The following is a 5793-nucleotide window of genomic DNA, read 5'->3' as shown; positions in this document are numbered from 1 at the left end:
AAAGCAGAGCCAAGGTTGTACCTTGTTTAGTTAAACAAGTACTCAGTTTGAAACTTTATTGTATACATAGCATTATATAACAATTCCTTTGCTAGCTACATGAAGAGTAAGAACAGATTTAGGAAGAGAAAGAAATTGAAAGCCCACTGCAACTATCAGAGATTAAAATTGTTGTGAGAAAACAGGATCGAAGTAAAAAACTAACTGATGTTCTTTTGTGTTTCATGTACTGTCTCTTTAAATGTGTGCGTTACTTTCTGCTGTTTCATGCTGCAGTGTGTCACAGAACTAGAAGCACTTTAACCCTCTGTAGTCCCTGTCGTTGCTACTAGGAGTAATGTAAGCATTTTGATCAGCGTTTTCTATGAGCAGATGCTGTCTTATGTTTGGTCCCTCAATTAAAGTGAAGGGCCCACGCTGCCAATTCTGCAAAACAAGAAGGCAACTTCCGGGACCATCCGGGAGCGGGGGGGGGCGGGGTGACGCATGATCAGTCCACCATCAAGCAGAGTGCCGGGCTGAGCGGAAAGGTGAGGTTTTTTTTCAGCACTCGACCACCTTCTCCTTCAAATTTTACCCTGGTAGCGGCCGGCCGCCCGATATGCGTCCCCTGAAGTTGTCACTGTTATCGTCCGGCGCAGCTGCAGGGGGCGAACGACTATTTCGGGGCTGGGGCGCTAATGGGGGGATGCGCACGGCGATGATGTCACGGTCTCCGGGCGCAGGAGATTGGGGCGCAACGCCCTAGTGCCACTGTTAAACTCCTGCCCAATATGGCGGGAGTCATTAACAGCGCCACGCCCGGTCGCAAACACAATTGCGCTCCGTTAGCGCCCTCCGGGTGCACTAACGGGAAGAGCAAAGTAGCCCAATTTCTCCCTCATTGCCTTATGTATTGCTGTAATCTCCTGCCGTTGCACTACCCTTTGCCACGATGCAGAGCCTGTGTTTTAAAAGCTTACGTGTTATCAGCATCATTGAAGGGAAAAGACAAATTTTTTGAGAACACAATTTAAACCAATTCTTTCTACAGTACTGTTTTGTATTTGTTAGAAATAAAAGTAATGTAAAAACACATCAGTATTCCTACTATCCCCGCTTACCCTCTATCTGCCTACTGCCAACAGAATTCCCAAGGGAAGGCCTATGCTCATCATAGGGTGCTGTTCCTTATTTCAGGCAGACTGTCCTGAATGGTCAGGGAAATCAACAACATCCAATTGTAATCATCGGGTCCCCAAGAATTGTTGGTCATTATCTGGACATTTTCTCACTGCAGGAAAAAACTGGAAGTCTGTTTGTGGGAGGGGTCCAGGTAATTTTCCATGTTGGACTTGGAATGATGGGCAGGGGTGGTCTGGGAAGACCATGGCCAGGATAAGGCAACTCACCACTGGAAATGGGCAAATGGAGGGTGCATTGTTAAGCAATGTGAACTGGTCAGTGATTAGAGCCATTACCTGGAATGAGATAACTCCGAGAGGCGGGAAACCAGAACAATAGAAAGCCATTAAGCCCCAGATGGTCGGAAGCGAAAACCCATCTAGTAGGCCCTGCCATATACTTGCCGAGTTCTGATTTTTCAATGATATCTGCTTTAAACTTTTGTGTGTCATCATGCATGATTGGGCAATCGTGATGGCCTTGCTCAAATCCAGCGTCTCCGTTGCCAGTAGCTTACGCAGGATCACCTTGTGGTTGATGCCGATTACAAAGAAGTCCCGCAGCATGTCTGCCAACACAGTTTCGAACTTACACGATCCAGCTAGACGTCTTAGGTCGGCAACGAATTCCGATACATCCTGGCCCTCAGAACGAACATGCATATAAAATTGATATCTTGAGATGGTGATGCCTTCATCTGGTTTGAGATGGTCATGTACCAGAGCACACAATGTTTCATAGTCCTTGTCCGTTGGACTTAAGGGCGAGAGGAGATTCTTTATGGGTCCATAGATTTTCGGACCGCAAACCGCGAGGAGGACCGCCCGGCGCCAAACTGCGTCTACCTCTTCCTCCATTTTGTTGGCCACGAAGTACTGATTCAAGCGGGCTACAAAGTCTTCCCAATCTTCTCTCTCCAGAATTCCAATTGTGCTCATTTTTGCATGCAAAGGTTCTTGTTACCGCGTTGCCAAATGTTGTGTTTGCAATAACTCAATAGACTGAATACTGTAAACTCCGAACAGGTACAAACCTGGCTCTACTTTATTAGGGCCCAAAGTGATCACATTACAAGATGGCTGGCCCTTTATACCTGGGCCGCACACACGTGCGTACAACCCAATGACCTCCGACAGCGGCGCCACCTGGTGGTTAGTAAACCCAAGCATACATACATGCCATGACTCAAAACAGGAAGCTTCGAAACAAGGAAAAAACTTTATTGGGCCTGAAAAGGCAAGCAGTGTGGGGATATAAAAGGGGCTGTGTGGCCACACCTCTCTTGCTCTCACCGCTTCACCTGTACAAGAACCGAGCACTCCGCATTGGGTCAGAGAGAAGAAACCAGAAGAGACACGTTTTCATCAGGAGAAGCAGCAAGTAAGCCAACGAATCGGTGAGCATCATCTCTGCCCAAGCAATTTTAAGATCACAGTCACTGTATGAGGAGGTATCGTCCATTCTCCCAACCAAGCCTTAGAAGGGTTTTAGTAGGGAGGTTTTACTGCAAGGACCATAGGGGCATACACAGTGGATCCGAGTAGAGGGTTTAGATGTGTACTATACAATAGGGGTGGTTTCGACACACCAGGGTATTGGATTGTACTACATCATCACTATATTTACTTGTGTTGGTGTGTTAAGGTAGCTTTAATAAAAGCATTGCCAGTTGAGACTGAGGTATTTGTCTGTTACTCATTCATCAGTTCAGTACAGTAATCACTCCCAAGTCTAGAACTAGTGTCACATGGAGGTGCGTCAAAAACACCTAAGGAAAACCATTTACACAATCCAAACAAAATCTGTGACACCCAAAGTGCAACGTCAAAGTAGGCAAAAACAGCCCCTAAAGCAAGCACAGCAAAGGCCAGCCGGGACAGCTCAAACAGATTGCTGCTGGCTGTATGCCTGAAGTATTTTATCTTTCTCCAGTTCTTAAAGGCATACAGTGCTGCCTTTGTAGCAAAGAGGCAACACATCGGAATTCCAGCAGTTGCCAACATCCATGAATCTAAAGTTATTATTGAGGCCAGCGCTATGGCGCAGTGCCAGCTTCCTGCTCCCACCAGTCATCATCATCATCATCATCATAGGCAGTCCCTCGGAATTGAGGAAGACTTGCTTCCACTCTAAAAATGAGTCCTTAGGTGGCTGAACAGTCCAATACAAGAGCCACAGTCCCTGTCACAGGTGGGACAGATAGTCATTGAGGGAAAGGGAGGGTGGGACAGGTTTGTTGCACGCTCTTTTCGCTGCCTGTGCTTGCTTTCTGCATGCTCTCGGCGATGAGACTCGAGGTACTCAGCGCCCTCCCGAATGCACTTCCTCCACTTAGGGCGGTCTTTGGCCAGGGACTCCCAGGTATCGGTGGGGATGTTGCACTTTATCAGGGCGGCTTTGAGGGTGTCCTTGTAATGTTTCCTCTGCCCACCTTTGGCTCATTTGCGTGAAGGAGATCCGAGTAGAGCACTTGCTTTGGGAGTCTCGTGTCTGGCATGCGAACAATGTGGCCTGCCCAGCGGAGCTGGTCGAGTGTGGTCAGTGCTTCCATGCTGGGAATGTTCCACCAGTGCTGCCCTGATGGACCCCCCAGTGTAGTGCGTTTTTGGCCACCTGGCTGTGGCCTTTCCTGGCCTGCTGGACCCAGTCCTAGTGCTGCCAGCCAACAGGCGTGCCTGCAGGAGAGACAGGCTATCAGCTTCCATAGCAGCCTGTAATTCTGCAATGCTGTCGAAATAGGAGTGAAGTGAATCGAGACAGAAAAATGATAGCTCAGCTAGTGCAGGTATGCCTTGGCCACAATTAGGGCCCAAATTTCGGGCCGCGTCTAGAACGGCGCAGCCCCGACCTGGACGCCCGTTTTTCGTGCCACAAAGTGCGGCTAAAAAAAACTTCCAGATTCTCCGGCTCCCTGCTGGTCCTCTTTGGCCGGGCGCGGCGCATCACGAGCTGTAGGGGGCGGAGCCAGGTCCCTGCGCTGAAAACAGTGCCGGGACCTCTGCACAGGCGTGTTACAGTGGGCGCACATGTGCAGTAGCTCCAGGCGCCCAAAACTGTGTGGGAGGGGCCCAAAGCACGCAGCCCCTAGCCCTGGCCGAATGGCCTCACTGTGGCTGCATGCATAAGGCTCCTCCCACGCTCAGCTCCTGCTTCCTCCCGATCCGACTCGACTCCCGCTCCCCGCCCCCGGACCGGACCTGACCCGCGCTCCCACCCCCCCACCACCCGACCTGACTTCCCTCTCCCTCCCCCCTGACCCGATCCGAACCGACCACCCTCCCACCACCCCCCCGACCCAACCTGGTGCTGGGGACGGGCCCTGCCCGAAGTCTTGGGCCTGACTGGGCCCGGCCCGTTCAGCCTCCCCCCCCTTTCTCCTTTCCCCACCCCCCTTCTCCTTTCCCCCCCACTTCTCCTTTACCCCTCCCCCCTTCTCCTTTCCCCCTCCTCCCCCCCTTCTCCTTTCCCCCCTTCTCCTCTCCCCCCCTTTCCCCTTCCCCTCTCCCCCCCTTTCCCCTTCTCCTCTCCCCCCCTTTCCCCTTCCCCTCCCCCCCTTTCCCCTTCCCCTCTCCTTCCGCTCTCCCCCCCTTCCCCTCCGCTCCTCCCCCCTTCCCCTCCTCCCCCCTTCTCTGCCCCCTCCCCTTCTCCTCCCCTCCCTCTCTCCCCTTCTACCCCCCTCCCCTTCCTTCCCTCCCCCTCGGCCTCCCTCCCTCCCCTCCCCCTGTCCCCCCTCTCTCCCTCTACCCACCTCCTCCCCTCCCCTCGCTGTCAGAAACAGACACTAACAGACAGCGAGTGAGAGACACAGACAGACAGACAGACAGAGAGATAGAGACACTGACAGAGACACACTGGGGAGGGGCATCCCAGCACGCTGTTGGAGGGCTCCCGGTGCTGCAGTCGGTAAGTAGAAAGTGTTTTATTTATTGATTTAAAAAAAAAAATTATTTCTTATTAATTTTTTTTGATTGATTTATTGGTTGATTTATTGATGTTTTTATCATTTATTATTGATGATGGCTCTTTATTTGTAAAATTGAAGTGTTTAATGTTTGTAAACTTCCCTTTAAACCCCCCCTCCCCCATTCCCTACGCCTGATTTGTAACCTACGCCTGATTTTCTAAAGTGTAGACAAGGTTTTTTCCAGCGTACAAAAATCTTCACTTACTCCATTCTAAGTTAGTTTGGAGTAAGTTTTCACTGCCGAAACTTTGAAAACAGGCGTAAGTGGCCGGACACGCCCCCTTTTGAAAAAAAAATTCTGTTCCAAAGTGAAACTGTTCTAACTGACTAGAACTGGAGCAAACTAAATGCCGAGAATTTGAATTTCTAAGATACTCCGTTCTACACCAGTTGCTCCAAAAAATCAGGAGCAACTGAGGCCGAAACTTGGGCCCCTAGTTAGGGAAGGAGCTGTAAGCGGCGAACATGATAAGTAAAACCTCATCCTGTAACAATATCAGAAAGCATGTCAATGCTGCCAATTCCATGAGTATGCAAATTTCAGGCTTAAACCAGAAATGGGGCGTGTTGTGCTGCAGACACCTGTCGGGAGTTTGGCCCGGAACAAGTATCAGGTATAAATGTGCCTGACTCGACTGGGTGACTTTTGCAATCCTGGGTAAACG

The sequence above is a fragment of the Pristiophorus japonicus genome, chromosome 6 (genome assembly GCF_044704955.1).
Source record: "Pristiophorus japonicus isolate sPriJap1 chromosome 6, sPriJap1.hap1, whole genome shotgun sequence".
In the NCBI taxonomy this organism is placed as follows: domain Eukaryota; kingdom Metazoa; phylum Chordata; class Chondrichthyes; family Pristiophoridae; genus Pristiophorus; species Pristiophorus japonicus.
This window is presented reverse-complemented; position numbering follows the sequence as displayed.